The sequence below is a fragment of the Pleuronectes platessa genome, chromosome 14 (genome assembly GCF_947347685.1).
Source record: "Pleuronectes platessa chromosome 14, fPlePla1.1, whole genome shotgun sequence".
NCBI lineage: Eukaryota > Metazoa > Chordata > Actinopteri > Pleuronectiformes > Pleuronectidae > Pleuronectes > Pleuronectes platessa.
The window spans coordinates 13,062,475-13,073,715 of NC_070639.1; positions in this window are offsets into that span (position 1 = coordinate 13,062,475).

Here is an 11,241-nt window from a genome sequence, read left to right on the forward strand (position 1 = left end):
CTTCAGTCCCAGAGGAAATGGGCTGTGTCTCTCAGGAAACCAGCCCATTACAGAGGAGGGGGCCTGGGAGGGAGAAGAAGAGCCTCGACACCGCAGGACACCCTCCAGCCAACAGCCCCAGGAGAGGCAGAGGTGAGAGACTAAGGAAAAACCACCTACTTGGATAAATCTTCTACTTCTCCACAAACATGTCACATTAAATCAAATATGTATTATGTTAAGTTTCATGTTTGTCCCGACACAGTAAGATAGACTTCTAGTCGCATGAATATAATGGATCTGACTTACACTGGTCATCAGTGGTGGAATGAAACAAAGTACATTTACTTTGTTACTGTACTTAAGTTCATTTTTCATGTATCTGCACTTTACCTAAGTATTTATTTTCATGTACTTTTAACACATATATCGGCCAATATCTGTACATTCTTCTCCACGACAAGTCATCGTGTTACATGTTCACATTGTTTTTCAATTTTTTAAATAATCAATAGCTAGAGGGAAATTAGAATTTAGTTCTTTTATACTTTTTATAATAAAGCCTTTAATAAATGTATTGATTATTTTTTGTGTGAATTAGATTAATTCCCCTCTTTCTATAGTTATTCTCTATGTTGAAAACATTGTAACTTTGTTCAGAAAAGGGCTACATAAATACAGTTTAGTACTTGGGTTGGAATACTGAAGGAGTCAGGACCAGAGTGACAGCTTCTCCTCAGAACTGTACTTCCATCTAGTGGTCACAAGGGGCGAACCTCCTCCAGCCCAATAAAAAACAATATCCAAGCCCACACACAAACTTGGGAGCAGAAGGTTACAGTATAATAAGTGGACGGCTCACATTATTCATGCAGCGGGCCAAACAATAAATTCACAGTCCTCTGTCCACTCATCCACACAAACAGTTGGACACCACCCACGGTTTGGCTTGAGCTCAGCTCGACTCTCCAACCAGAGCAGAATCAGACAGACGACTAGAATCATTTTTGCCAGCTTAATTCGGACTAACTTATTGTGTATGACCCTGAAGCCTGATGTGAATTTAGATTTTGCCTTTTGTACCTAAACCCTGGTGTACTGTGTGTTGTTTTTGTGTCACCCGCCGGTCACAGTCACATGGCCTGGCTAGTATTAATGTTAATGAAATGTGTTTCTTTATGTAATTGTGTGGTCTTTGTCCTCTGAAGGAACAAAACACATCAGTGATAAGAGTGTGAATCTCTTATATATATTTGTCACTAGCTGCAGTGTAGACAGAGATTTCCTGCAGTCCGACGAATCCAAAGATGAAGCAGACAGAGGTGCTCACCTGCCACAGAGACCTGAACTCCCTCTGTTCAATACGCAGGAGCTCGCTGATTTCCCGTGTCACTATGGTGGCATGTCGAGGGGTGTTATCCAGGACCGACTCTCCGAACGCCGTGCCGGTCCCCAGTGTGCATATGGTAACAGCATCCTGTAACAGAAAACAGAGGGAGTTCCCTGCATGGGCCATTGATTCATTACAGGACAACATGCAGCCAGACAGGAACTATGAAAATGTAATGTCCTCATTCTTCTCGAGATAATGCTTTGTGCTTTACACTTGAGGAACAGTGCTCTACTCTCAAAGGGTTAGAGGCAATTCACCTGAGCACTTGTGGTGGACAGATGCATGCACTCCAATCTACACAGATATTACTCCAATCAGCATCCAGCATGCAGCTTAATCTGCATGGTATTCAAAAATATTCAAACTAAAGTGTTAAACGTTCTTTACAGCCCATGGACACTCCAGACAAGCTTGGGTGTGAATTATTTTGCATGTGTGATGAATTTCAAGTGTGGCTTAACTGATGAAATAACTAATCTTCCCCTGAGACATGCAGGGAGATGTTGTACATTTAGAGGATAGGCACATAAACTGATTATTAAACAGTTTGGAAAAGAAGGGAGGATTCCTGATATGCTGCATGTGACATGCTCATAAGCCTGACAGATGAAACACGCCTGTTCTACCTCGATATCCCACATTTCAGTTCAAACTGGGGTGTCATGCTTGTGTAATCATATCAGTCGTACCTGGTGACGTGATGTCTCAGAGACTTTGACGTCCAGCGAACCAGAGAGGACGGCGTACCAGCTGGTGCCGATGTCTCCTTGGCGATACACTGGAAAAAAAACGCAGCACAGTTTGAATAAATCAACCTTTTTTTTTTTAATGACCTATTTCGTTGTTTCGGAGATCGTGACCGGAACATACGTGTGATGCCTTTCTCCAAACACTCGTAGAATCCACACAGGCAGATCTGCTGCAGCAAACTGGTGTGGAATCTCTCGAAGGCCTTTGCATGTTTCAGACGTGCAAGGATGATGTCGACATCTTCTCCAGAGCGCTCTGCTGGTCTGGAGAAATGAGGAGGAAATGGTCATTAACAAGTAACTGCTCAAGTAAATGTCCATGACGCACCTAAAAAGGCTGTAGCCCAAGCAGCGTAACTTCATCTCTAGCTCCGTAGGAGGGATGAGACACTGTCAATTCTTGCACAGCAGTATTTTTGTCACTTTCATAGTCAACTCAATGTTATAACTCAGCTTTACACTTGCACAGTTGCAGCAAGCATCCTGGACCAACACAATGTGTGCTGCATGACCACAGGGTTGTTTGTTTGAGGATTGAAGTCACGTGCTTTGACAATATAACAACATGTCAATTATTGTTTGGTTTAATTGAATGTCCCAGGCTGATATGAGGCATTTGCCAAGTCAGTCAATATAGTTAGAATATTTGAGCTTTCAGAAAAATCACAGTTTCCCAATCATAATTATGTCAACAAAAGATGTTTTCAACTGTGTCTGTTTGTTGGTTTGTTTGTTAGCAGAGTAAAGCAAAAACTAGAAAAACTGATTTCCAGCCAACTTGAATGAGGGATGGGGTCGGGGCCTTAGAAGAACCATTTCATCTTGGTGCAGATGCGGGTTAACAGGCAGTTACAACGTTTTGTGAAAAATACATCATCATCATAATATAAATAAAAACTGTATCTCAATGTTTTGTACTGAAAAAAAAAGATCAACAATAAAAGTCAGTATTGTATTATGAAAATCAAGATAAGATGATTTTTGAATAATAGAAATACTTGAATACTTGAAATACTTTCATATAAAAGTATTTTGTTTCTGTATTTTGTTGCTTTTACAATGAGAGAAACGAACTGAAGGAGAAAACGATGATCCCTTTCACATCACCACAGGTGTGTCATCATTGGTAAACTGAATCCTGAAGCTCTGATGTAACATGTGGGTGGTTCTTGTATAGCATACAAACACCTCTGAATCCACCTTCTCCCTTTAAAAAGTGAAATATAACTGTATCAATAATTCAGGAAGGGCAAAATAAGCTTTGCTTCAGTGCTGCAACACTTTTCCAGCTCTCCAAAAAAAAGATTTATCGTGCCAATATTTGTTCCGCTCTGTCGTGCTACAATAAAAGTGTTTAAGCACCAGCTTTCAAGCAAAAGACTCTTTCATCATGTATTCCCTGGCAACCTGTTACCTGACAGCAGAGTCACATTATGTCCATTCTCTGCACTTCCTGATAAGACGTGTGATCACAGCTGCAGCCACATGTAACACGGGAGATCCCCTCGTCTACTCCCAGCTTGTGTTTGTGCAGGAAAAGGACAAATCCACTCTCCCATTTCCACATGGTGTACTGTGGCAGAGTGAGCACAACAAGGCACAACACAGAGATGTGTGGGAGCCTGAGTTTCAGACCTGAAGCCAAGATGTCTGTTTGGAAACAAGTCAACGACACAAAAAGACACCTTCAAAGAAAGTGCTGATACAGGGACAGAATGTGTTCGGTGTGAAGCAGCTTTTTCAGTGTCTATGACACATAAACACAACAAACTGAATAAGAACCAACTAAGTGAAAGTCCAATTTTGAGATATAGAGTTTTCTCTATTTCTGCATCTGCTAAGTTCTTTATCAAAATTTATTTTTGTTGTTTTATCTTCTGTAGAAGCGCAATTAGGTTCAGTGAGTGACCTGCAGCATTTAATTGCGACAGAATGATACGGTGAAGCCCACGGGTGGAGCACACAGGCTATCTGCTGGAAAACCAGAGGCCTATAACTAACCAGAGGATATGACTGTGTAAACACGTCTGGCACACGTGGCTGTTTATAGATGATGTACTTTGAACCTCTGTTTGTGATGCGCCTCTCGTTCTCCCCCTTTCATCCCATGTGTCTTATCTGAGCTGTGGCCAGCCACCCGTTTTTAGTGTAAAGTGTAAAACCTCATTATATCATGTATACACATTGCAGTTATTTGCTGTAAATTGCAGATATTCACATTGCAGCTGCGAGACACATCTGTGGTGCGCAAAGGGACGAGGAATCATAGATCTGTAAGGTGTTCGAAGCTCTTATCATCAAAATGAGGTCACACCACTAAAGCACTTCCTGGATTTAAGCAGGACAGGTGTGCATACAGCAGTTTTTTTTGTGTTTTTTTTTCAGGTCAAGATTTCCACAGTGATTTGTGCCTGAATTAAGTCTGAGGCTGATTTGTGAATAAACAGGCCTCTAGGCTGCAAAGCATATTCCATGATGATAATAATGAGGCATCCAGAGGCTTATAATTCTTATGATACATTCAAATCTATACTGCACTGCAATCTATTTATTTTCACCACCTCGAATAATTAACACCTCAGAGACAGTGTCCACAGAAGCTGCCGGGCTGTTCAATACTGTATTGAACTTTTAAACACAAGTAGCAAATAAGTGGCAGCTGAGTGTGTATACATTATCCAGAGAGACTATAAGGGAAATGTGTTTAAGTATCTTTTTTAAATTTCTACACCCAGAATAACACTATTTAGTAATTCACACTGTGCACATAAAATTCTGGGTACAAATTAGATTGTCTTTTTAGGTTATAAACCTGGATATTAGCAATAATCACGATCATAATTTAGTAAGTAAAACTGCTGGATGTATATATTAGAGTCAAATATGAATGTAGTCAGTGCAAATTAACTTTTAAAAGCACAGCAAACACCTAATCAAAACTCTGCTGTGTTAATGCTGTGATTATTGCCCCCAGAGCTACAGTTTGTGCAAACTAATTTTGCTTTAAACCCTCAGACAGCAGTGAGGTAATGACAAACAAATGAACTCATCATATACATGTATAACCTCACACCTGAGGCTTTCATGATCCCCCTGATTCATTCAGTGAGTCTCAATCCCACTGGGAAATTAAAACTACAGAGTCGACAGCAATGTTTTCATTCAGCTTTTGAAGCACGACGCCCAGAATCTGCTGAAAAAGCCCCCATCATTCTGTTAAATTCAATTATTTGGGGAAATAAAAAAAGACACTGACATCACATTTAAATGAATTACCTTTTGTCCAGACAAATAATCCAGTCAGTAGATTCCGACGAATGTGAAGAAGTGTGCGCTGCTACCATCTTGCGATCCTCCTGCTGCTGCAGCTGCTGTTGCTTCTGCGGAGGAGGAGGAGGAGGAGGAGGAGGAGGAGGAGGAGGAGGAGGAGGAGGAGGAGGAGAGGGCTGGACCACTTCATCTGCCTCCAAATACTCACTCTCTCACTCCTGCTAGGCAAATAGTATCTGCTGCTCACCTGTCCAGCATCAGCAGCATCTAAATGAGTTAGTGTGGGGGGGGGGGGGGGGGGGGGGGACCAGATGTAAAGTAGTGAAGAGTGTTGTGATGGAGCATTGTCATTGCAAGGTCCCTACTGCAGACAGAGTATTATATATGTTTTTGTAGAGAGGTAAGCTGCCAATGCTTCCATTAAGGTTATACTGTTATGTTTTTAACTCTTACACAGAGCTGTTAATTTAACTCGATGACCTATTTACAAGCTGTATCGTGCTATTATGACATCCACACTGTATGAGTGAGGACAGACTAAATGCTATAAAAAACTTTTATTTGTGAGCCAGAATATCTAATTTTGATGTAGAACTCTCTCCCCTTTAAGCAACATAAGTTATAAAAGAATAACAGTGATTTCTTTAACAGTTCATCTCAAACACGGGCAACACAGCCCACACACTGCAGCAGCTCGTACCAGCCAATGCCTTTACTCCGCTTCTGTCACCACATAAAACTTTCTCGCCCACACAGCTCACTGATCTTAAAAACCTGGCTTTGAAATGGAATTTGTCCAAATACAAAAAAAATATTGTTCTCTGTGAATCTGTGAAAATATCATATTCAGAGGGATAATTATGGCACTAAGATTTATTACACTTTCAGATGACACTTCAAACAAGTGAAAATGAGCAAGGGATTCGGTTAGTGGGTCAGATGAAAGAGTATTGTGTAATTGTCATTCAAGGAAGAATAATGAAATTGGTAATGTGATGGTGCATGTGTGAAAACAATGGCCACAGAGACAAGTATTGCAGGCAACTGTCTATAAACTGTGTCCAATCTGCACAATGAGGGACTTCTCTGCAGGATTTAGTGTTGCAAAGCTCAGACAAGGTGCTCGGTGGTAACACTGAGCGTCGCCTCCTCTTATCACGATGACCACGGTGGCTCCGTAGGAATGAACGTAAGCACGTAAGCAGTGCACATCATGTCTGCAGTGTCTATAATTAAATGGCCGACAGAAACTGCCTCCAGTGAATAGGGACAGTTTGGCTTGTCGCCTATCAAATTGGGAGCCGCTCTATAACGGCCTTGAGAAATTGATGCTTTGTAACAAGAGGCCACATAATGAAAAGGTCATTGGCCTCCCTCAGTTGCCGGGGCAACGGCGACAGAAGTATAGAGACTCTGTGGTGCAGCTTCACAAAGCCGTCTGCGCACTCTGTCTGTTCACATACTTTTTTTGTGGCGGTTAAGAAGTTTATTTTCCCATCGTTACTTAGCCAATGAGAAAAGACTGCAGAGTCAAAGAGTAAAACAACAGATACACTGTTATGACTGAGAGAATAATTCATGGACCATGTGAGGACTAGAGGTTAGTTTCCACTGTTAACAGATAAGACTCTACCCAAGTGGAATTTTGCCTTTTAGGGTTAGGGCTACCCCAGTATAACAAAGTTTGACTTTACACCAAAACAATCGATTTTTGACAGTTTGCATCAATTACAAAATATTAACAACGTTTCACTGAAATTAAAATGATAAATATGAAAATTAATGTATCTTATGTTACATTTTATTGTTGTGTACTGTATAAAACAACTGTATCACCATATTCTATACCATATTTCATGGATGTAATAATGTATACATAACTACTTAAATTATTAATTTGTATTCTCATTTATTGGTTTGTTTTATTTTGTTTCATTTCGGGGTGTTAGTAATGGGACTTCGGCCCCAGACGGTTTCCAACTGCTCCTGGTGTTTATCCCATTTTTGGAATCAGTATTTCACAGCGTGTGCTTATATCGGCCACTAGATGGCAGCATCTTCTTTGTACAAGGTAATCAACCCAGAATATGATGGGGTTCAGAGAGAAAAGCCTAAAACATTTAAGGTTTTTTGCAGGTATTTTTTTATTGTCTGCTTCATGGGTACACTGCCATACACCTAGAAATAATATTTAAGGTTTCATAAAAACACCTTATCTGAAAGTCCACTTACTAACTCTTGATTTTTAATGAGCGAGCCTTAAACTAGGATTATGTCCTCGAACAATAATTTCCATTAAAAGCATGTTTACACAAGATGCATGTGCCCAGTCCAGCCCCCCACCCTCACTCTTGCCCGCTTCTGACTTATGTAAATAGCAGAGATGCGAGGCTGAGCTCAGGCTGGGGCATGCACAACACCAAAACACACATTCCTGTAACGCTGCATACCACCAAGTCACAGCAGCAACAGCAGACCAACACACAACAATGTGTGGAAATGTCAACATGCACGGCAGCACGACTTTACCGCAACACCTTTGTTCCTGCTTCACTCAAGCTGGCAGGTCATAAACCGCAGTAACAACATAACAACTAAATCACACGTAGGTGGAAGTCTCTTTCTTTAGAACATGTACAGATGACAAAGCAAGCAGGTTTTAATATGTTTATCTATATGTAAATGTGTATAAACGCCATTTATACCCTGAACATTTTTAAACCCTAATATGTGTACAGAAAAACCTGAGAGATGGCAGTATGGCAGTATTTAAACATCATATACAGAGTATTTCAGGTCCAGGTGGAGCAGCAGTTCTGTGCTCCACGTTGTGTCTGAAACGTCATCTCAAAGATTCCACTGGCTCCTCAGACCAGATATATCTTCATGGGCTCCTGTTTCCAGTTGGTTTGTCTCGTTCATTGGACGTTGTTTAAAGGGTTACTAGGGCTTGGTTGCTGTGTGCCATGTTGCTCCCTGGAGTGTATGTACAGTACGGCTCTTTAGACCCACAGTTGCTAGGAGAGGATCCAGGAAGCCATGAAATGAAACGTGTGTAAACACACTGACACATGCAAACCTGATGTGCACACACAGCACGATTGCAAATGGGGATTGGGTTTGCTGAGACATTTGGTAATCCTGAGTTCTTGTAGATCCATGCAGCCTTAAAACACTGAATACACACTTCTCTTGAATTCTCTTCTCGTCCATAATTTGTTTTCCCCAAGTTGATCCTTACTCAAGAGAGTTAAGAAAGTTTAACTTCACACAGAGACGGAAATTGTTGTTTAAAACTCGGTGATCTGTAATTTACAGTGTTCAGACTCACAACCTCATGGCGCCCAAATGTTGGACCTCTGACCAGCATAAAACAAATACAGACAGAGGAATGAATGGAAAGACATAATGTGCTGTGTAAACTAACAAGAACCTACATGAACTGTGTATGTGTGTGAGTGGTTGTAGAGAAGCCGCATAAAATATATCAAACATATCAGATAACTGTGTCTCAGATGGAATGTGAGGGCAGATAACTACAGAGGAAATGCCTGAGGACTGGACTTGTTCCCAAGAACTCTCTCTCTCTCTGAAGGTTTAAAAAACACTAATTTACAACTTTGATTTGATGGGTGAAGGTCTGTCGGTTTCCTTTATGACATTCGGATGATTGAGTGTTAAAAAAAATATCACTCTCTGGAAGAAGATGGGCGGGTTGAATATTTCATGTTTTGCACAATTAAATATGCAGATGGGATTAGACTTAAGGCAACTGAAAAATAAATGACCACGTATGGTAAATAGACCACCATCTGCCGAAGCCTCTTCTAGTCTAGTTTATATTTATCAATAATTACTGCCCCCTTCTTACATAATGCTCCTCATATTTAGCTGCATGTAATATATATATATATATAGAGAGAGAGAGAGAGAAATGTATTGAGATCTCATCAAACATCCACTTTTAAAGGATGGAAAATATAATTTAAATGTGTGTTAAACTAAGTCTAAGTCCAAGACAAACATATATATAATATATTTATATATATTCAGTATATGTGTTATTAAAATTTGCATCATCATTATCATCATCATCATCATCATCATCATCATCACCATCATCATCATCATCATCATCATCATCATCATCTTGTAAAAGTTTTCAGTTGATGTCCAGACAAGTTGAAGTTGAGTTCACATATCTTCTTCCACTTGTTCTGGCTCCTGTTTCCTGTGATTGGACGGTATTTTTGCAATGTAGGTTCTCAGCCACGGAGGAAATCTGACTACACTCACTCATTCAGAATCTTTGAGTCTTATCTCAGTGAAAACAGATGTAATGTGGTGCATCAACTTTGAGTTAAATTGCAAGAGTGTTGCCGTCCGGGGAAGGGACCTGGTTTTACATATGAGTAGCGTATCAAAAAACTGAAAGCATCGCACTGTATTCTGAAAGTTTTTATCTTGATATTCTGAATCCTTGACTGTTCTGTGGAATCACTCAAACAGATTATATCAGCCTATTTCATAGACAGGAATGTCTAAAAACACCATGTACGGAAGAGCAAACATCTGAAGTATATAGAATATTTGCTTGTGACCTACTTTTATTCAGGCCATATAGGTATACCCGACCCACTGTGTGTGATGTGAAGGATACTGAGGCAAAATCACAGTGTATACAGAAGTGAGACAAGTCCCCTATCATATAATGGAAAACAGTGAGAGCTGGAACAATCTCCTAAAATCAAGTTTGAACTTGACCAAGCTCAGGTTGTTGTCTAACTTGCACTTTGCGCAATTTTAATCCTTTAATTTGTGTTTGAATAATTGATGCCAGATTTGCTGTTTAGTGTTTTTCATTCAAGATATACATTGCTGACATGCCTCTGTGTGTTATAGGTAGTGCACAGACAAGCATGTCTTGCATTGTCTTGTTGCTGGCTGCACCTTTTCCTGCATCTAGGTATGTTTTCAAGAACTATGGGTCCCAGAGGATTGTAGACCTGGGACCATAGGACCTTACTGTATAGAATGGTTTCTGTTCGACTGAATTTTTATTCGAATGGGGTTCTGGTGCCTCCCAACTGGAGTAATTCTATTCCCGAATTCAGTCAAATTTTAGCTTTTTGACTCATCTCAACAGTATGCCTTTTGTTACGACAGAAATTTAGATTTTTCCCAGTATAAGTCATGACAAAGTTCACAATGCGACAGTGAGCCAACATTACAAAGTGCCAATTACCTGAAATGAAAGAATCTGAAAGAAATTCAGTCATTGATAAATGTATGATCAGACCTGTGCTTGCCTTTTGTCTTTTATTCGCACTTCTGACGCCTTACAAGAATTGGGTGTATCGCTAATTATCATTGTTATCATTCTTCTTCTTCTTCTTCTTCTTCTTCTTCTTCTTCTTCTTCTTCTTCTTCTTCTTCTTCTTCTTCTTCTTCTTTTTATTATTATTATCTTTTGGAGAAGCTCCTTGTAAACTGGAAACACTACAACTGTGGTTATTGCCCTTGTTACATGAACTGGTGACTTGTTGTTGTAGTTTAGTTGAAGAGTTTTTCCTGGTGCAGAATGAACTCTGATGTACAGTGAACTAGTTCCCACGCCTTCACTACAACTCCTGTGTGATGAGCAGAAAGACAGAAGGAAAGAAAGAAAGAAAGAAAGAAAGAATGAAAGAAAAAGAGGATGAGTTGGTGGAGGTTTAGGAGGAGGTGGAGCAGGAAGAGGAGGTGGTGGTGAAGGAGTAGGAGGAGGTGGAGGAAGTGAAGCAGGTGGAGGAGGAAGTGGAGGAGGAGGTGTAGGAGTTGGTTTAAGGTGGAGGAGGTGGAAGTGGAGGA